Genomic DNA, 23,106 nt, shown 5'->3' with positions numbered 1-23,106 from the left:
CAGTGCCACGCGCTAGTCAGTACAGAAATAGAAGGATAGAGCAGATGAATGTGTGGCTGGAGAGATGTTGCAGGAGGGAGGGCTTTAGATTCCTGAGGTATTGAGACCAGTTCTGGGGGAGATGGGAACTGTACAAGCCGGATGGGTTGCACCTCAACAGGACCAGGACCAATATCCTCGCGGGGAGGTTTGCTAGTGCTGTTGGGGAGGGTTTAAACTAGCTTGGCAGGGGGATGGGAACCTGAGCATAGATTAAGAAAGGAGAGAAGCAAAGCTGGAAATGGAAGGCAGTAATTAGTAAGTGAGTTTGGAAGGCAGAGGAAACAAAGGCTAGAAAATAGACAACAAAGGGGTTTGACAGTGCTTAATGGCATATAGTTCAATGTAAGGAGTCTAGTGAATAAGGCAGATGAGCTGAGGGCATAGATATATATACATGTGGGAGCACAATACCATAGCTATTACTGAAACATGGCTGAAAGAAGAGCAGGACTGGCAGCTCAACATTCCTGGTTACAAGGATTTCAGATGAGATAGAGAGAGGGATGAAAGGAAGGGTGTCACAATATTGGTAAAAATAAACAATTACAGCTGTGTGGAGGGATGATATGTTAGAAGGATCATCAAATGAGACCATATGGGTTGAACTGAAGAACAAAAAAAGGGGCAATCACACTGCTGTGAGTGCACTATAGATCCCAAATAGTCAGAGGGAGAGAGAAGAGTAAATACGTAGGTGTAGAAATTAACAAATTCCTACGAATAACTGAGATCGACACAGGAGAGCAATTAAACAGGTCTTTACTCAAAGGAGATGCCACAGGGACAGCCTGGGCAGCCCCGTGTTTTGTGACGTGACGTCATCGCGTTTGCCCGCGTTTTCCCGCGCTCTTAAAGGGACCATGCCCCGTACATGCAAACTCTATATACAAAACACAGTAATGCCTAACACAATGGTACAGGTTTAGGCTGGTGTTAGAACATTGTTAAAGAGAATTATATACAGTTATCCAGAGTCATTCAGTGGTTCTGCCACATAGGCAAATTTGTGAGAAGTGCATAAACAATAGGGCAGTACTAGTAGGGGATTTCAACTACCCTAATATTAACTGGGATAGAATCAGTGTAAAAGGTATAGAGGGCACAGAATTCTTGAAATGCTTTCAGGAGAACATTTTTTAACCAGTATGTAGGAAGCCCAACAAGAGAGTGGCTGGTTCTGGACTTAGTTTTAGGAAATGAAGCTGGGCAGATGGAAGAGCATTTTGGTGGTCATAATTCAGTTGTAGTTATGGAAAAGGACAAAGATAGACCAGGAGTAAAAGTTTTCAATTGGGGAGAGGCCAATTTTACTAAGCTGAGATGTGATTTAGCAAAAATGGACTGGAAAAAGCTAGGGCAGGATTTTAATTCAGGGGCGGGCTGGGGTCATGTAATCCACATTTCGTGTTATCCACCCGAATCGAAATCGATGTGGGAGATTGATGCGATTTTAACTTAATTGGCCAATTGAGTTCCAATGTGTGGGAACCCATGGCAAATGAGGTTTCCCAGTCTGAAAGTCGCCTCCGATGACGTCATCATTGCTGCTGCATTTAAGGTCTGCAACAAGCCTTGCTTCTTCTGCAGACTGACAACCTTTTGGCCTTTCATGCTACAGGGACCTGGAGGGAGAATGGCCAGTGAAAGACCTAGGCCTGCGCCAAGATTTGACGATATTGCCCTGCAGGCTTTAGTTGAGGGAGCAAGAGCTCATGAAGAGGTGCTCTTTGTTGTGTATGTAACCTGTTCCACCTTAAGAGAGCTTAAGCCTGTTCCACCTTAAGAGATGTACTACTTTCTCAGGCTGCTGTAGACGTAATACCGGGGGTGAACACACCGGTATATAAGCACTGTGCAGTAATCTTGTATTCAGTATAGTCCCTACCTCCAACCAGTAAAGACCTGTTTCTATTGTTACTCATTAGTCTGTGTCTTAATTAACTAAATAATTCACAGACTTAACACTGGCGACGAGTCAGGTTCTTACCCTGCGGCAGTTATTCCATGGCGGTTGAAGAGAGGTTTCAAACCTCACCACTCACCACCCCACTGGAAGCGACAGGCATTAGGACCCTGAAGCCTCCATCAGCTTGTGAACCGGAGTAGAAGACAGGACTGGGGAAGAGAGAGGTACAGGGCGATAGCGATCGGCAGATAAGGGCCGGGCCGCTTTGAAGTGAGGGGCGCAGCCGGGCCACCGATCGCAACCACCGATAAGGGCCGCACTCGGGCTGAAAAGGCAGCGGCTGCAGAAATTGAAGGCGCGAGAGCCGCGGTGCACAGCGCGGGCCATTGATCGCGATCGGGAGATAAGGGCTTTGGAGTGCGAGGCGCAGCCGGGCCATCAATCGCAAGCACTGATAAGGGCCGGGCCGCTTTCAAGTGCGAGGCGCAGCCGGGCCATCAATCGCATCCGCTGATAAGGGCCGCACTCGGGCGATCGCGGCGAAGATAAGGGCCGCACTCAGGGGCTGAAGGGAGACGGCGTTGGGGGACGGGTGAAGACCGCCAAGCACGGGAAAACCGCCATTTTGTGGGCGGAGGACGACGGCAAGAGCGGGAAGCCGCCATCTTTGATAACAAGTAAAGAAAAGAAAATCTGAGAAATTGCAAATCTACAATGCCTAAACACGGGAATATTAGCACCTTTGATCGTGACCTCGAAGATTGGGCCATATATGTTGAAAGAGTAAAAAATTATTGTAAGGCCAATAAAATTCGTGACCAAGATAAAGCTCTAACATTATTAAATTTAATGGGTGCGAAGACATACGGGCAATTGAAACACCTGTTATCACCAGATGAACCAGCGGATAAGACGTTCGATGAGATTGTTACTGTCCTGAAAGATCATCTAAACCCCACGCCGCTGATGCTAGCGGAACGATTTAAATTTTATGACAGAAGGCAGCTACAGCATGAAAGCAATGCTGAATATTTGTTGGAATTGTGTAAATTAGCGAAATATTGTCAGTTTGGAACGGGACTGACAGATGCACTACGAGACAAATTTGTGTGTGGTTTATTTAAACAAGATACACAAAAGCGACTGCTCGAGGAGAATGAGCTGACGCTTGAGAAGGCGGTCACTATGGCAGCAGCACACGAAACCGCAGCGAGAGGCACGGCAGTAATGCAGCTACGGTCACCGGAGCTCAGTGCACACAAATTGGGTGTGAGTTCTGGCAAATGTTATCGTTGTGGAAAGACAACGCATGATCAGAACCAGTGTTGGTTTAAAAACCAAGAATGTAGAACTTGTGGTAGGCTTGGACATATAGCTAGAGTATGCAGGTCAGCGAAGAAGACCAGCAACAAGAAGTCACCGCAAGGGAAATACGCAAAGATACACAAGGTGGCCGAACAGGAGTCCGATTCAGACGCAAGCAGTATTGAACTGGCTAGCTTAAGGGTACTCAACGTTGGTAAGGGTGCAGACCTCCAGACAATTTGGGTTACTCTTCAGATAGAAGGAGTCCAAGTAAAAATGGAATTGGACACTGGATCGGCATTGTTGGTCATGAATAAGAAAGATTACAGAAGGTTATTCCAACATATTCCCCTACAGGATACGGAGATTATATTGACAACCTACACGGGGCAGAGAGTGTACCCCATCGGGACAATAAAGGTTGCAGTGGCCAACAAGGGCGAAGGAAGTCAAATAATGGACTTATATGTGCTACCGGAGGGAGGTCCACCACTACTAGGCCGGGAGTGGTTTAGAAACATAAATATGGACTGGCATTCGCTAAAAGCCATAAAGAGTGAGAACTCGGTGCAGATAATCAACCCAGACTCTAGAACTGATGATGGTAAGACCAACCCATGTGCAAAAGACAAAGTTTCAGCACAGAATTCCACTGAGCAACAACAACATAGTTTAACAGAGAATTCTGAGTCTGTCAAGTCTACTGATATGCACATTTTTGAGGGACACTGGGCTCGAACTCAACTCCATTTCAAACTACAACAGCAATTAGAACAAATGATTCGCCGTTTTGAGCAAGAGATGAATGAAATAAAAAAGTTCTTTGTTACAGAGTGGGAGAATCTGGAAAGTCAACAGAAGCAACTGATGGAGAAAATGGAGCAGGAGCACACCAACCATCTGCGCGAGGAGGCCGAACGAATCAAAGCTGATTCAGGTTCTGAAGGTGCGTGCCATAATCTGGTGTCAGAAGAGTTAACGGTCAGCCAACTCCTTCATATGCTGAGGGACAAGACTCTGAAATGGGAAAAACTTGAACACGAGCTGCGATCTTCAAAGGAAAAGGGTTCGGAGCTCTCAAAAGTCATTGAGATGGCTGATGTGACGACACAGACTGAAACGACTGCAACAGAGCAGCCATTGGATGCCAAAAGTACGCTGACTCACGTCAATGTAGAACAACAGACCGCTGAAACAGCTGCTCCGGTAGAGGGATTGTATAGTCCGATCAATCAATCTCCAAAGGAAGTTGAAGTATTAAAATCACAAATGAGGTCACTAGTAAACGACTTGCTGAAAGCCCAGAAAAAGCTGGATGCAGAGGTACACATGAAGAAGTCTCTTCAGGAAAGATTTCTGGATTTGGAACAAGAGCTGGCTAACGTCCAGCTGGGTATGGAGGAAATAGATGACCCTCTCACTGGTCTAGCTCAGGACGACACCGAATATTACCATGACCTGGTGGACGACACCGAATATTACGATGTCCTGTCCTGCCCAGCTTGTAACTTCAACTCCCAAAGTGCAGAAATCATGGAGGAGCACCAAAAGTCTACGGAACATCGGGAGAAGCTGGCTCTACGACGGAAACAGGAGGAAGAGAAGGAGGAACTGCGCATGCAGCTGGCAGCTGTGGCAGCTGACAATGGAGCCCAGAGAGTCTCCAAGAAGCAGAAAAGGAAAAGTAAAAACAGAAGATGACCCATCTGAACCATTATCACCTCTACCAGATCACACACGTGGTCCCTCCGAACGGAGCCAAATCAGTTCGGAAGTTCAAGCTGTTAAATCCATGGAAGGACTATTGAATGAGTCACTCCAGCAACGTGAACCGACTACACCACAGAGACTGAATCTGTGAACTGTTTTCTGCAGAGACTGAATCTGTGATCTGTTTTGACATGAAGTTATCTATGTATCTATGTTATTCTGTTATGTAAACCTGAAGTTATATATGTATATATGTTATTACGTTATGTTAAATGGGGGGGATGACTATAAAGCTAAGAAGGGAGGAGTGTTGTGTATGTAACCTGTTCCACCTTAAGAGAGCTTAAGCCTGTTCCACCTTAAGAGATGTACTACTTTCTCAGGCTGCTGTAGACGTAATACCGGGGGTGAACACACCGGTATATAAGCACTGTGCAGTAATCTTGTATTCAGTATAGTCCCTACCTCCAACCAGTAAAGACCTGTTTCTATTGTTACTCATTAGTCTGTGTCTTAATTAACTAAATAATTCACAGACTTAACACTCTTCCCTTCTTCTGGGAGGAAGAAACCTCCCCAGCAGACCAAGGCTGTGTGGCTGCAAGTGGCAGAGGAGGTCACCTCCTTATCAGTAACCCACAGAATGTGGATTCAGTGCAGGAAGAGATTTCATGACCTTCTGCGCACTGGAAAAGTGAGTATGAATTTCCCATCACCCTCAATCTGATCCCCATTGCCTTTCCTCACCAGCTTTATCAATCTCTTCCTCCACATCCCACTTGACACTGACATCCATGCACCTATTACCCAGTCCCTCTCTCTATGGTCACATTCACCTAACTATTCGACGATGCAGCCCTCACACTCCCTATCACTGTGATGCTATGAAAACAACTGACAACACACAGGGAGGGCCCTTGGTCTTGCCACTTCACTCCATCTTTGTCTCCTTTTAAGTATCTATGCTATGGAATCTCTACACTCACTCCTTCATTCTCACTCAACCTCCACTTGTCTTCCTCATTGCAGGAAAAGAGAGCTCACAATAAGCGAAAAAGACCGAGGACAGGAGGAAGGCCACCCTCTGTAGCCCACCTCACCCCCTGGGAGGAGGCAGTCCTGGAGATCGTAGGAGTGGAGGAAGATGCGGGAGTGGGGGATGGACAGAGGGGTGCATCACAGCAAGCTGGTGACAGCATAGTTTTCCATCTCTCTAATTGACATTGCATGAGTCACTGATAATATATCTGAAGCTCTAACAGATGATCTAATGATCACCTGCTATATGCAATGTGCATGTAACCTTGGCATCACATCTCTGACTCCTTTACTCCCCCACAGGACCATCACAAGCACCCGTCCCCACTAGCCAGGAGGAACAGCATGAGCCTCAAGACTCCTCAGAGGAAGCTGCAACCTCTGAGGGCGCAGCGTCAGCAGAATTCAGCGCACCCAGCACCAGCGCAGACACTCACACCTCGGTGGGACCTTCGGGACATAGAGTAGTGTTGTCACCTGAAGTATCACAGCTCACAAGTGAGCATCAGCAGATTGTGGAGACAGGGTAGCAGTGGAGAGTCCTAGTCAGAGGGAGCAGGACTCTGCCAGCTCGGCTCAGCTGCATGTCGACCCTCTGCCTCTGGGTCTATCCATAAGATCAGCAGTGCTGGAACTCCAGGAACTGATGCAGGAGTCTCTGGCAGGTTTTGTCTCCAGGGTCGCTGCGAGTGTAGAGTGAATGGAGGAGTCCATAGCGAACATGAGCAGAGCGTTTGTGGAGTCATTGGCGCATGAACACATCACCATGGAAAGGATGGCAACCTCCAGGGAGGTAATAAGTTGCCAGAGTGCAGAAAACATGGTGAATGTTCAGAATAGAATGACAACTCTGGAGGAGCAATGGTCATCTATTGAACAAAGAAACCAGACCTTCATGGAAGTCCTGCTGAGTAGGACTGCCAGTGCAGATATGGGTCCCCATGGCCCCCCTGATGTGCAGCAAGGTGCTCTCAAGGCACTTGCAAGCGCAGAGGGGGTCCTGACCCATGAGAGGGAAGTTGGTGGCGGACATCAAGGAATTGGGGGCTCCTCTCCAAGTGCTCACACTTCCATGCCACTGAAGAGCCCTCAGTCAGAGCCCCACCAGAGTCCACACCCAACTGAGATCGGCATCTCAACCCCTGCACAGCCGCAGGAGCAACAGACTGTTGACGAGCCCTCACAGGTTCACCACCCCAGAGGACGCCCGCCAAAGGTGTCGAGACAGGAGCAGCAGGAAAGTGAGCAAGGGGTCTCCACAGGGGAAGTACCACGTAGGAGCATGTGCAAGAGAAAGATACTGCACAAATAGTCACAAGGGTAGTCACTTGGGTGAAATTTGACGTTTTCTGTGAAAAAGCCATCAGATGAATAATGTAAATAAAAAATCTGATGGCTACTGCTGTAGTTGTGGTGTGTATCATTTTGCGAATGGGACTTTCACATTGAGGGCTTAGGATTACTTGCAATTGTCAGTATGGTGGTCAAATTGCTAGGAATCCACTGGCCCTTGGCCATTGTCGATGCTCAGGTAAGAAGCTGCGAGGCAAAAGTGCTTGATTGGCTAGGCTAAGCAAATCTGGCCAAGATGAGTGCGCTCCTTGCATCCCGGGCAGCAATGTGGTCGTACGCTGGTAGCCTTCTGGCCTGTGCAGCTTCAGGTGGGTGAGCAGCAGCTTGGCGCTCCTGCTGTTGCTGCTGCTGTTGGTGCTGCTGTTGTTCATGTTTCTGCTGCTGCCACGGCTGGTCTTCATCCTCATCTGATGTCCAGGAGGAAAGGAAATAAATGGTTCCCATGCTTCTGGTATATGCCTCAGTTGAGGAAGCGCTCAGAGAAGGTGGTGAGAGCAGTTTCCCAGGAGGTCACACTGGAGATGGGTGTCAGGCTCCAAACTTCCACAGCTGTGATTATGCCTTCTAAAAGTTCCCCCAGACCTGAGCCTAGAAAGTCCTGCCACCTACAAATTATGGCTGATCAAATCTCCTCTTTAATGGTTGACCTGCAGCTGATAGTCAGCAATCTAATTGTGCTCCTGCCAGGTTTCACCGTCGTGTTTCAGAACAGGCATGTTTCTCATGGGAAAAGGGTTAAAATTGCAAAGGCCTTTCAAAATGGAATTATAGAGGCCATTTAATGCTTGTTAAGGGCCTTAACAGCCTATCCCGCCTCTTGGAGGCGGGAAGGAGACGGGACCATTAGGCACGAATTATTTAAAATTGCTTGGAGGTGGGATGGAGGTGGGGTTGGGCCCGCACGCCAGTTTTTTCAATTTTAACCCCCGACACACCTCCAATCCCGCCGCCACAGCCCAATGAAAATCCTGCCCCTACTTGAAGGTAAATCAGTGTCGGAGCAGTGGGAGAGATTCAAGAATGAGATAGTGACGGTTCAGTGCAAATATGTTCCCACAAAGAAAAAGGGTTGGACTCCCAAATCTAGAGCCCCCAGGATGTCAAGGGCATACAGAGTCGGTTAAGGAAAAAAAGGGAAGCTTATGTCAGATACCGAGAACTAAATACTGCAGAAAGCCTAGAGGAGTATAGAAAGTGCAGGGGTGAAATTAAAAAGGAAATTAGGAAAGCAAAGAGATGGCATAAAAATATATTGTCTATTAAAATCAAGGAAAACCCAAAGATGTTTTATAAATACATAAAGAGTAAAAGGGTAACTAAGGAAAGAATAGAACCTTTATAAAACACTGGTTCGGCCTCAACTGGAGTATTGTGCCCAATTCTTGGCACCGCACTTTGAAGAAAGAAAGACTTGCATTTATATAATGCCTTTCACTACGACCGGACATCTCAAAGTGCTTCACAGTCAATGAAGTACTTTTGAAGTGGAGTCACTGTTGTAATGTGGGAAAGGAAGGATGTGAAGGCCTTAGAGAGGGTGCAGAAAAGATTTACGAGAATGGTTTCAGGGGTGAGGAACTTCAATTTTGTGGATCCTAGAGAACCTAGGGTTGTTCTCCTTGGAGCAGAGAAGATTGAGAGGAGATTTGATAAAGATGTTCAAAATCATGATGGGTCTAGATGAGTAGAGAGAGCAAAACTGTTCCCATTGACGGAAGGGTCAAGAACCAGAGGACACAGATTTAAGAAGATTGGCAAAAGAACCAAAGGCGACATGAGGAAAAACTTTTTTACGCAGCGAGTGGTTAAGATCTGGAATGCACTGGCTGAAATGGTGGTGGAGGCAGCTTCAATCATGGCTTTCAAAAGGGAATTGGGTAAGTACCTGAAGGAAAAAAATTTGCAGAGCTACAGGGAAAGGGTGGAGGAGTGGGACTAGCTGAAATGCTCTTGCAGGGAGCCGGCACGGGCTCGACGGGCTGAATGGCCTCCCACTGTGCTGTAACCATTCTATGATTCTATTCTATGATTCTATGAGGGCCTATTAGATACCAAAAAGTAAACCTGTTTGTGGAGGCAGAAGATGTGGGTATGGTTCTTAATGAATACTTTACCTCTGTCTTCACAAAAAAAATTACAATGCAGACATTGTAGTTAAGGAAGAGGAGTGTGAAATATTAGACGAGATAAACATAGTGAGAGAGGATATATTAAGGGGTTTAGTATCTTTGAAAGTAGAGAAATTACCAAGCCCGGATGAAGCAAGGGAGGAAATAGCTGGAGGCTCTGACCATCATTTTCTAATCCTCTCTGCTACAGGTGTGGTGCCAGAGGACTGGAGGACTGCGAACGTTGTACGATTGTTTAAAAAGGGAGAAAGGGATCGACTGAGTAATTGCAGGCCAGTCAGTGTAACCTCGGTGGTCGGCAAATTATTGGAAAAAATTCTGAGGGACAGTATAATCGTCAGCTAGAGAGGCACAGATTAACCAAGGCAGTCAGCATGGATTTGTTAAGGGAAGGTCATGTCTGACTAACTTGATTGAATTTTTTGAGGTGGTAATAAGGAAGGTCGATGAGGGTAGTGCATTTGATGTAGTCTACATGGATTTTAGCAAGGCTTTTGACAAGGTCCCACATGGCAGAAAAGTAAAAGCCCATGTGATCCAAGGCAAAGTGGCAAGTTGGATCCAAAATTGGCTCAGTGGTAGGAAGCAAAAGGTAATGGTCAATGGGTGTTTGTGTGACTAGAAGGCTGTTTCCAGTGGGGTTCTGCAGGGCTCAGTACTATGTCCCTTGCTTTTTGTGGCATATATCAATGATTTAGAATTCAATGTGTTAAGAAGTTTGCAGATGATTCAAAAATTGGCCGTGAGGATGAAAGCTGTAGACTGCAGGAAGATGTCAAGTGGGCAGAAAAGTGGCAAATGGAATTCAATCTGGAGAAGTGTGAGGTAATGCATTTGAGGAGGGCTAACAAGGCAAGGGAATACACAATAAATGGTAGGATACTGAAAAGTGTAGAGGAACAGAGGGACCTTGGAGTGCATGGCCACAGACTCCTGAAGGTAGCAGGACAAATATATAAGGTGGTTAAGAAGGCATACAGGATACTTTCCTTTATTAGCCAAGGCATAGAATACAAGAGCAGGGAGGTTATGCTTGAACTGTATAAAACACTAGTTAGGCCACAGCTAGAGTACTGCGTATAGTTACCAAATTACAGGAAGGATGTGATTGCACTAGAGAGGGTACAGAGGAGATTTACAAGGATGTTGCCAGGACTGGAGAATTTTAGCTATGATGGCAAACATAGCAAACCGTGAAGATGATACCAATCGATTGCAACAGGACATAGATAGGCTAGCAGAATGGGCAGACAAGTGGCAGATGGAATTTAATATGGAGAAGTGTGAGGTGATGCATTTTGGCAGAAGGAACAGTGAGCGGTAATATACACTTAATAGCACAGTTTTAAAGAGTGTGCAGTGACAGAGGGACCTGGGAATTAATGTGCATAGGTTCCTGAAGGTGGTAGGACATATTGAGAGAGTGGTTAGCAAAGCATATGGGATCTCGGGCTTCATAAATAGAGGTATTGAGTACAAAAGCAGAGAAGTTATGCTGAACCTTTATAAAGCACTGGTTAGGCCACAACTGGAGTATTGCATCACCACACTTTAGGAAGGATGTGAACACCCTTGAGAGAGTGCAGAGGAGATTTACCAGAATGGTTCCGGGGATGGGAGACCTTAGCTACAAGGACAGGTTGGAGAAGCTGGATTTGTTTTCATTCGAGCAAAGGAGGTTGAGGGATGATAGAGGTTTACAAGATTATGACAGGTTTAGATAGGCTAGACAGAGAAAGGCTGTTCCCACTAGTTGATGGTACAAGGACTAGGGGCACAGATTTAAGGTTTTGGGCAAGAGATACAGGGGGGATGTGAGGAAAAACTTTCTTACACAGCGAGTGGTGAGGACCTGGAAGTCGCTGCTGACGGAAGTGGTGGAAGCGGAAACAATCAATGTTTTCAAGGGGAGACTGGATAGGCACTTGAGGGAAATAAACTTGCTGGGTTACGGGGATAGAGTGGGGGAGTGGGATTGACTGGATTGCTCTGCAGTGAGCCAGCATGGACTCGATGGGCTGAATGGCCTCCTTCTGTGCCGTTATGACTCTATGGGGGAAAACTTTGGTTGCTTTGTGCCTCCTGTTAGCGCCCTAAGAGGGTTCTAATGGGTCGCAAAGCATCTAATGCCTGGGCGCGGCAATATTTACGCCGCTCGTGAAATTGACCAGTGATTTTGTGGTGGTGCTATACACTACCACCACAATCTCCTGCGTCCGCAGATCATGACGTCAGTCGAGCATGCAATGCCACCGTAGCGCCCTGGACTGGACATTGAGTGGCGCCCCCCTGCCTTTCCGCCTGCTGCTAGCAATGACATGTTGAGGGGAATGTTTTGCAGTCAGGAAGGGACTGGGGGAGTGTTATTTAAAGGGACCGCTTCCTGCCTTTTTTTTCGGCGACATTTTTGCACCATCCATTCTGAGAGAGAGAGAGAGACTTCTGGAAAGATTCAACACTGTGTGAAGGAGTTTTGGGTATTGAGCAGCACTTTGCAGATTCATTTTGATTTGACCTTCCTTGCATCAATTTAGACTATGGGGGCTGCACTCTGAGATCTTTCCCTGGGCCTCTCCATTGTTCTTTCCAGCAGATTTGATGTACAGGTCTCTCCAGGCTGAGATTCAAGGCTGCAATGAGTAGGATCAACACTCCCCTTTAAGAACATAAGAAATAGGAGCAGGAATAGGCTACTTGGCCCCTCCAGCCTCTACAGCTCTCTGGGGCAGAGAATTCCACAGATTTATGACCCTCTGAGAGAAGAAATTCCTCCTCATCTCAGTTCTAAAAGGACAACCCTTTATTCTAAAACTGTGCCCCCGCATTCTAGATTTCCCCAGGAGGAGAAACATCCTCACATCATCTACTTTGTCGAGCCCACTCAGTATCGTATATGTTTCAATAAGATCACCTCTCATTCTTCTAAATTCCAATGAGTAATTCCAATTAAGAACCAGCCGGCACCAGTGTGTCTGTATTTCATTGCTGACTGATATCACATGAGCTTCACCAGCGCTCTGAGGTAGCGCCTCGCTTCTCGCCGTTAGTGCCTTAGGAGAGGTGTGTAGCGCCGGATTTAGCGCTCCAGTCACCTCCAGGGGTGATAGAAGCCAAGTTTGCAGTTGGAGACGATAATTAGCGCCAGGTGCTAAACTTTGCATCCGGCCGATAATTGCGCCCCAAATGGGGCGATACCGAATTTCTCCCCCTATGACTCTATGACTCTATGAAAGATTGGATTACCTGGGGTTGTTTTCTTTGGAACAGAGGAGGCTGAGGGGAGACTTGATTGAGATGTATAAAATTATGAGGCGCCTAGACAGATTGGATAGGAAGGATCTATTTTCCTTAGCAGAGAGGTTAATAACAAAGGGGTATAGATTTGAAGTAATTGGCAGAAGGATTAGAGGGGAGTTGAGGAGAATTTTTTTCACCCAGAGGGTGGTGGGGTCTATAACTCACTGCCCGAAAGAGTGGTAGAGGCAGAAATCCTAAGCACCTTTTAAAAGTACTTGGATATGCAATTGAAGTGCTGCAACCTACAGGGCTACGGACCAAAAGCTGGAAAGTGGGATCAGGCTGGATAGCTCTTTTTCGGCCGGCACAGACATGATGGGCCAAATGGCCTCCTTCTGTGCTGTAAATTTCAGTGATTTTGTGATTTAATCAATAAGCTGGAAACAGACTATTGTGGTGCCAAAAGGGTGACAAAAAAGGCACAGGCAAATACATTTTCTTTACATATATTTTTTATCCACACCTTTGTTTTGCCCCTTCCCCTTTTTTTCTCTCCCACATGGCAGCTGTCTCTCATTCTGCCAGCGCATTTCACACCTAATCTAGAGCCATCTTTTGTCTATCCACTAGTCCTATCACCATCTTGTCTCATTTTGAATACCTCTTAATGTCTCTTCACTTCTCTTTTGTTCTCTCATCCCCATTTCCCAGCCCCCAAACTGGCCTTTTAATCTGTTTCATTTCCTGTGCTTTTTCAGTCCTGATGAAGGGTTTCGACCTGAAACGTTGACTCTATTTCTCTCTCCACGGATGTTGCCTGGCCTGCTGAGTTTTTCCAGCATTTTCTGTTGTTATTACAGGCAAAGACATACCTGTTAGTCTTATTTTATTTCTGTACAACAATAATGGAATTGATTATCAAAAGTAACCTAGAGGATTATCTGTATAATCACAAAATCAGAACAACACAACATGGCTTTACAAGATACTTACAAATGAGCTAAATTGGTATGCATGTTCCCCTATTACACCCAATAAAACGAACATAACACATTCCAATTTCTACCATTACACTCTTTACAGTCTCTTTACACTTGGGTCAAACCTTTTATACTTCTCTGCATCCTTTTTATGGTGTTTTAACAAGAATGGAATACAATGCCTGGAATATGGTTTGACCAGTGCTTTATATAACCCCAGTAAAACCTGTACAACCAAGTTCTGCATACATATCTCATAATTTTAATTTTTGCTTTCAAATTGCTTCATCACATTATACAGACATTGATAGCAATGAGTTAACAATCCCTCCCAAGTTCCTTTCTAAGTCTCCCGTGTAGCAAAAAGCCTTTTACTGATTAAAATAACAACAGAAAATGCTGGAAAAACTCAGCAGGTCAGGCAACATCCGTGGAGAGAAATTTGAGTTGATGTTTCGGGTTGGACCCTTCTTCAAAACTGGAAAGAAAAGAAACTAGATTGAAGGCAGGGCTGCGATCGGACAAAAGAATAAAAGAAACAAAAGAAGTAAAAGAGATTAGAAGCTAGACGAGATGGTAATAGGCTGGGATTAGGTGTAAAGTGTACTGGCAGGGCAAAAGATAGCTGCCAGGTGTGAGAGAGAAACAAAAGGAAAGGGCGGGGGGAAAGGAGTGGAACAATTACAAGAGAAAATGAAATGGGGGCCGAGCTTATGATCTGAAATTGTTGAGCTCGATATTGAGTCCGGAAGGCTGCAGACTGCCTAATCGGAAGATGAGGTGCTGTTCCTCGAGTTTACGTTGAGCTTCTGTGGAACAATACAAGAGGCCAAGGACGGTGAGGTCCGAGTGGGAATGGAGCGGTGAATTAAAATGACAGGCGACCGGAAGCTCGGGGTCACCCTTACGGACTGAACGGAGGTGTTCCGCAAAGCGGTCACCCAATCTGCGTTTGGTCTCCCCAATGTAGAGGAGACCGCATCGTGAGCAGCGAATACAGTATACTAGATTGCGAGAAGTACAAGTAAATCGCTGTTTCACCTGGAAGGGGTGTTTGGGGCCCTGGACAGTGGGAAGGGGGGAGGTATAGGGGCAGGTGTTACATCTCCTCCGCTTGCATGGGAAGGTGCCAGGTGAAGAGGAAGGGCTGTTTGGGGTGATAGAGGAGTGGACTAGGGTGTCTCGGAGGGAGCGGTCCCTGCGGAATGCTGAAAGGGGAGGGGAGGGGAAGATACGTTTGGTGGTGGGATCACTTTGGAGGTAGCGGAAATGCCGGAGGATGATCTGTTGAATGTGGAGGCTGGTTGGGTGAAAGGTGAGGACAAGGGGAACCCTATCGTGGTTCCGGGAGGGAGGGGCAGGGGTGAGGGCAGAAGTGCGGGAGATAGAACTGACACGGTCGAGGGCAGTGTCAACCACAGTAGAGGGGAATCCTCGGTTGCGGAAAAAGGAAGACATGTCTGAAGCACTGGTGTGGAAGGTGGCGTCGTCGGAGCAGATACGGCGGAGGCGGAGAGACTGGGAGAATGGAATAGAGTCCTTACAGGAAGCGGGGTGGGAGGAAGTGTAGTCCAGGTAGCTGTGGGAGTCAGTGGGCTTGTAGTAAATATTGGTCGATAACCTATCCCCAGAGATGGAGATGGAGAAGTCGAGGAAGGGAAGGGAAGAGTCCGAGATGGACCATGTGAAGGTGAGGGAAGGGTGGAAATTGGAGGCAAAGTGAATGAAATTGTCAAGTTCGGGGCGAGAGCAGGAAACGGCACCGATACAGTCATCAATGTATCGGAAAAAGAGGTGAGGGAGGGGACCCGAGTAGGACTGGAACAAGGATTGTTCCACATAGCCCACGAAAAGGCAGGCATAGCTAGGACCCATGCGGGTACCCATGGCAACACCTTTGATTTGGAGGAAATGAGTGGAGTTAAAGGAGAAGTTGTTCAATGTGAGAACAAGTTCAGCCAGGCGGAGGAGAGTCGTGGTGGATGGGGACTGGTCGGGCCTCTGTTCAAGGAAGAAGCGGAGCGCCCTCAGGCCATCCGGGTGGGGGATGGAGGTGTAGAGGGATTGTACGTCCATGGTGAAAAGGAAGCGGTTGGGGCCAGGAAACTGGAAACTGTTAAAGTGGCGGAGGGCGTCCGAAGAGTCGCGGATGTAGGTGGGAAGAGACTGGACAAGGGGAGAAAAGATAGAGTCAAGATAGGAAGAGATAAGTTCCGTAGGGCAAGAACAGGCTGAAACGATGGGTCTACTGGGGCAGTCCTGTTTGTGGATCTTGGGAAGGAGGTAAAAGCGGGCTGTGCGGGGTTGGGGAACTATGAGGTTGGTGGCAGCAGGGGGAAGATCTCCAGAGGAGATGAGGTCAGTGACAGTCTTGGAAACGGTGGTTTGATGTTCGGTAGTGGGGCCATGGTCCAGGTGGAGGTAGGAGGAGGTGTCGGAGAGTTGGCGTTCAGCTTCCGCTAGGTAGAGGTCAGTACGCCAAACAACAACAGCACCACCCTTGTCAGCGGGTTTAATGACAATGTCAGGGTTGGATCTAAGAGAATGGAGTGCTGCAAGTTCAGAGGGAGGTAGGTTGGAGTGAGTGAGGGGAGCAGAGAAATGGAGACGGCCGATGTCACGGCGGCAGTTAGTGATGAAAAGATCTAGAGAGGGTAAGAGGCCAGGGGGAGGGGTCCAGGTAGAACGGGAATTCTGCAAGCGGGAGAAAGGGTCAGTTGTGCGGGGGGAAGACTCCTGGCCAGTGAAGTGGGCACGGAGACGAAGGCGGCGGAAAAAGAGCTCAACATCGTGCCGAGCTCGAAATTCATTGAGGTGGGGGCGTAAGGGGATGAAGCTCAGGCCTTTGCTGAGGACTGATCGTTCAGGGTCAGAGAGTGGAAGGTCAGAGGGGATAGTGAAAACGCGGCAGGGGGTGGGATTGGGAGAAGGGGGGTCAGAGGAAAGTGAAGGGGAAGAAGGTTCCGGAGGGGCGTTGGTGTCCAAGAGTTGATGAAGCTTGCGATCCTTGACATCGGAAAGGAAGAAGAAAAGTTTTTTGTTGAAGCGTCGGATGAGTCGAAGGATGAAATGGAACTGTGGACCCGGACAGCTTTGAGATAGAGTGCGCCGGTGTTGCTGAAGAGAGAAGTTGAGTGTGTTCATGTGGCGCCGCATGGCGTTGAGCGTGGATCTCAGGATGCGGCGAGAGCAGTAGTTCGAGGAACGATGAATATCTTGGAGATATTTGTAATCCTGGGTGGATCCAAAGCACGAAGGGTGGAAGTTTAGTTGGAATCCACGTGGAGTAAGTCGGAACCGGAGACAGTTGCTGAGGAAAATGATGTGGCTGTGAAACCGAGTCTTGGCAGATACCTGATCAAACACGAGAAGGGAAACTGAAAGTAATGAAGATGAACAAGTTTGAAGAGCCAAACGGAGATCCCGTCGAAGAGAAGAGCAGAACTTCTTCAAGGTAGGCATTCCTAGAAGAGGTGTGGCAGTGAACCAAACACTAGTACGATAGCAAAATACTGCAGATGTTGGAAATCCGAAATAACAACAGAAAATGCTGGATACTGATTAAGATTGGTTGTCATTATGATTGACTGAAGGCCATGTTGCTGGGCAAATTCTGTAATCAACAATTGAACTTTTGTGGCTACAAGCTATTTACAGATAAGGAAGTAGACAATGAGGTGTTATGAAGCTACAATCAAGAAATCCTGAAAGGAGGCCTGCAAGACAGAACACAAGTCAACGACCTTTGCACAATGCATATTGTGTTGCTGATCACCTCTGCAAACTAAACTTTGCAACCCTCTCAGACATTATTTAAGTGGCCTTGAGTCTGATAAGGAGATAAAGACGTTAATAGCTGACATTAGCCAGTGGATTCAGGACACAATGGAAGAATGCCAACTCGACCAACTCCTCCCACGTACCAGAGAAAGGAGGGAATGCCCCTTTGCAGCACAGAGTGGGATATTGAGAAGAATAAAAGACAACGCCCAAAAAGATAACTTCACTGCAGTTGAAAGGAGGTGGTTTGGCCAGCCATCTTGCCTACGAGGATCAGACCTCAGTCGGAAGAGGTGGCCTGGCCAGCCATCTTATCTACGAGGATAGGGCTTCAGTCGGAAGAGGGGTGTGACTTGTCGGTCAGCCCAAAGAACCTACAATCAACACGAACTGACCACACGTGGGTGACCGTATGTATATCCTATCTGCAACATATGTTAGTGCTGACGGGCATTGTATTGCAACAAGTTTAGTTTTGACATTGTATTGTACCCTTTGATCTCTGACGTCTCAGTAAAGTTGACATAAGTTGGAATCCGCGTTTGTGTCAATTACTCACTTATAATTCGCGGGTTAGAATCTTAAACCTGTGATGTCCCGAAAGAGGGTCAGAAGTGGGCATGTTTGCTGATGACTGCACAGTGTTCAGTTCCATTCACAACTCCTCAGATAATGAAGCAGTCTGTACCCGCATGCAACAAGACCTGGACAACATTCAGGCTTGGGCTGATAAGTGACAAGAAACATTTGCACCACAGGAGTGCCAGGCAATAACTATCAACAAAAAGAGAGATTCTAACCACCTCCCCATGACATTCAACAGGATTACCATTGCCAAATTCCCTCACTATCAATATCCTGGGGGTCACCATTGACCAGAAGCTTAACTGAACCAACCACATAAATACTGTGGATACAAGAGCAGATCAGAGGCTAGGTATTCTGAGGCAAGTGTTTCACCTCCTGATTCCCCAAAGCCCTTCCACCATCTACAAGGCACAAGTAAGGAGTGTGATGGAATACTCTCCACTTGCCTGGATGAGTACAGCTCCAACAACACTCAAGAAGCTCGACACCATCCAAGACAAAGCAGCCCACTTGATTGGCACCTCATCCACCACCTTAAACATTCACTCCCTCCACCACCAGCGCACCATGGTTGCAGTGTGTACCATCTACAAGATGCACTTCAGCAATTCTCCAAGGCTTCTTAACAGCACCTCACAAACCCATGACATCTACCACCTAGAAGGACAAGGGCAGTAGGCGTATGGGAACACCATCACGTTCAAGTTCCCCTCCAAGTCACACACCATACTGACTTGGAAATATATCACCGTTCCTTCATCATTGCTGGGTCAAAATCATGGAACTCCCTCGCTAACAGCACTATGGGATGACCTTCTTCTTCTTCTTCTTAGGCAGTCCCTTGGAACCGAGGTTGAATTGCTTCCACACTAAAAATTAGTTCTCAGGTGACTGATGAGTCCAATGCAGGATCTACAGTCTCTGTCACAGGTGGGGCAGATGGTGGTTGAAGGGGTGGGTGGGTGGGGTGCTTGGGTTGACGTGCGCTCCTTCTGCTGTTTGCACTTGGCTTCCGTTTGCTCCCGGCGAAGAGACTCGAGGTGTTCGCACCTTCCCGGATACTTCTCCTCCACTTTGTGCGGTCTTGGGTCAGGGATTCCCACCTTCACCACACGAACTGCAGCGGTTCAATAAGGCAGCTCACCACCACCTTCTCAAGGCGAATTAGGGATGGGCAATACATACTGGCCTTGCTAGCGATCCCCACATCCCATGAATGAATAAAAAATAGAGTTAAATTATGAGGACAGGTTACAGAGACTAGGCTTCTATTCCGTTAATTATAGAAGATTAAGGGATGATTTAATTGAGGCATTTAAAATGGTCAAAGAAGTTGATAGGGTAGATAGAGACAAACTATTTCCTCTGTTGGGGGAGTCCAGAACAGGTGGCATATCCTTAAAATTAGAGCTAGGCCTTTCAGGGGTGATGTCAGGAAGCACTTCTTCATGCAAAGGGTAGTGGAAATCTGGAATTCTCCAGCCCAAAAAGCTGTTGAGGCTAGATCAATTGAAAATGTCAAAACTGAGATTGATAGGCAAGGATATTAAAGTTTAGGAAACCAAGGTTGGTGGATGGAGGTAAGATATAGATCAGCCATGATCTAATTGAATGGCGGAACTGGCTTAAGGGGCTGAATGGCCTCCTGCTGTACCGATTCCTATTTTTGAAGGCATTTTTTGTAGCCCAAGTAGAATCAGTGGAACTCCTCTATGATGTCACTTCGTCATTGGGATGCCTTTCCTTCTTACAGTTCATGTGTCACAAAGATCAAGTAATTGTGACAGGGCTGAATGGAATCCCATGTTGTCTTTTGTTTCTAGTTAAGTAGGGTTTACATCATGACACATGGCATTATTTCCGTATTTTGTAAATGGCTCTTACGATAAGTGAAATGTCACTTGAAGTTTGAAATTTAACAGTGAGATTAAAGTGTCCTATGAAAGCTTAGCTATGCTAAATAGGTCTAAATCAGATTAGTCATAATACATGTTTCAAGAACTCTGATTTAAAATTGATTTTTAAAGAACAATAGCCATTAGCTTGGTCTAAATCATTTCAATGTCTAATATTGTCACTGAAGGGTACAACAATCCAATCAACATGCTTGAGTTCTTTGTTCTTGTCTAGAGTTACAGTATATATCGAGTCACTGGATTCTTTACTATTTAGACTGATCTTTATTTATGACTCCTGATGTTATAGAGAATTAACTCTTATTTATTTTTATTATTGGATGTTTAGAAGAGAACCACATGGCATTCAGTGAACATTTTCTCTTAGGTCTCTATGTCATTATTATTTAATGTTCTGCTAACAATGAATGTTATATTCCCTGAATTTATGATATCAAACATAAACATAGAAACATAGAAGATAGGAGCAGGAGTAGGCCATTTGGCCCCTCGAGCCTGCTCTGCCATTTAATGAGATCATGGCTGATCATTCAAATTCAGTTTCAATGAGATCCCCTCTCATTCTTCTAAACTCCAGCGAATATAAGCCCAATCGACCCAATCTCTCCTCATATGTCATTCCTGCCATCCCAGGTATCAGTCTGGTGAATCTTCACTGCACTCCCTCCATGGCAAGAACATCCTTCCTCAGGTAAAGCAACCAAAACTGCACACAATACTCAAGGTGCGGTCTCAACAAGGACCCATACAACTGCAGCAAGACATCCTTGCTCCTTTACTCGAACCCTCTCGCTATGAAGGCCAACATACCATTTGCCTTCTTAACCGCCTGCTGCACCTGTATGCTTACCTTCAGCGACTGGTGTACAAGGACACCCAGGTCTCATTGCACTTCCCCTTCTCCCAATCCATTGCCGTTCAGATAATAATTTGCTTCCTGTTTTTGCCACCAAAGTGGATAACCTCGCATTTATCGACATTATACTGCATCTGTCATGCATCTGCCCAATCACCCAACCTGTTCAAATTATACTGGAGTTTCTCGGCATCCTCCTCACAGCACACACGCCCACCCAGATTTGTGTTATCTGCAAACTTGGAGATATTACATCTAGTTCCCTCATCTAGATCATTAATATATATTGTGAATAGCTGGGGTCCTAGCACTGATCCCTACGGTACCCCACTAGTCATTGCCTGCCAGTCGGAAAAAGACCCGTTTATTCCAACTCTTTGCTTCCTGTCTGCCAACCAGTTCTCTAGCCAAGTCAGTACCTTACCCCCGATCCCATGTGCTTTAACTTTACACACTAATCTGTAGGATTCTCAAAATTCCCACATTTCCCAAGTTATTAAATATGGGACCCTGGAAGCACGGTGGCATAGTGGTTAGCACTGTTGCCTCACAGCGCCAGGGACCCGGGTTCAAATCCGGCCTCGGGTGACTGTCTGTGTGGAGTTTGCACATTCTCCCCGTGTTTGCATGGGTTTTCTCCGGGTGCTCCGGTTTCCTCCCACAGTCCAAAGATGTGCGGGTTAGGTTGATTGGCTATGATAAATTGAACCTTAGTGTTAGGGGAATTAAATACATGGGGTTACGGGGATAGGGTGGGATATGTGTTGGTGCAGGGGTTACGGGGATCGGGTGGGTTATGTGTCGGTGCAGGCTCGATGGGCCGAAATGGCCTCTATCTGCACTGTGGGGTTTCTGTGATTCTGTGATTATTCAATAAGGGACCCTGAAGGACAAGTTATTCAACAAGAGACCCTGAAGGACAAGTTATTAAATAAGGGAACCCTGAAGGACAATGGCTTTTGGACTTTATGGCAATGACTGCAAGTTTAAAGCAGGGCCCTGTGCAGCATGTCAAGTTCAAAACTCAAACTTGACATGCCCGGGCCTGTGGGAGACAGCTTTAATTTGTGATTTCAAACCAGACAGCTGAAGGAGACAGAACACGCATTCTTCCCTTTAAAACAAATCAACTCAGGAAACGATTTAACCTTGTACAAACTTAAAACCCATCAAGACTATGCATATATAATCGCCTACAGTTCAAACTAGCTACCAAGCCAGGAAGACACCGAATTACATTATGCATAAACAAACACCAAGACATTAAAAACCATTTAACAACGGGACAACCACCCAAGAACCAGTTAAGGTGAACGACTATAATCACCTTAATGAGCCCGCCAAAAATCAGACAAAGAACTAACCCTGATTTGGCGCGCAGATAACAAACTCAGAAACAGTATAATTGTAGGCCCACTGGTAACCAAGGGAAGCAGGACAAAGCAAGCAAGCAGGCATACGCTCGGGGCCAAGGATACTCGAAACTCAAAGAAGCAGTGAGATGGCAGGTACACTGACACAACAGGCAGAAGCCTCCAGGCCACAGGGGCATCCAACCGGAAGGCTCATGGAACGGCACGGTGGGGCAGGATCGACCGAAGACGACTAGGCCGCAACAGCAGCCTTACACAGAGACCGACCATGAGCAGCACGGTAACAAAGGGCCGGGTAAACCATACCTTCAGATCATTACCACTACACAGGTAATGATCTAGGCAACCGCGACCGAGCCGACGTTGAAGAACGCCAGCCGTACCACAACTGCAACAAAAACTCGATGACCAGACCACCACCGGAAGAACAAAACCCGAAGTTTTCTACTCTACAATCTAAAGTACCCATCAAAGACTTTGGCCTAGAAATTCAGTTGGGCGCGCCAGCCGTTAGCGCCTTAGGAGGAGTAGATCTTGAGCGCTAGGTGCTTAGCGCCCGGGCGCAGCGCGATCTGCGCCTCGCCCCAACTTCAGTAGACATTTAGCGCCGGCGCAAAGTCTTAGCGCGCGCCCTGCTGCGCGCGCAGATCATGATGTCATTTCGTCGTGCAACGCCCTTTGTGCGCCCGGAACCGGAACTTCACTCGCGCCGCCCCATTGTGCGCCGGGCAGCCCTAACGACTGTGAAGTGGAACGGTACACAGCCGAGGCGGGCCGCGGGGAGCGCAAATTAAAGGGCACTTACCCTGCACTATAAAGGCCAGCCATTTTGCAGCATTCACTCTTGTGCAACGGTTTTTTGGAGAGAGACCAAGGAGGAGAGCTTACTGCTT

The sequence above is a fragment of the Somniosus microcephalus genome, chromosome 1 (genome assembly GCF_052327205.1).
Source record: "Somniosus microcephalus isolate GS21.2 chromosome 1, FLI_Smic_1.0, whole genome shotgun sequence".
NCBI lineage: Eukaryota > Metazoa > Chordata > Chondrichthyes > Squaliformes > Somniosidae > Somniosus > Somniosus microcephalus.
Note: the sequence above shows the minus strand (reverse complement) of the source record.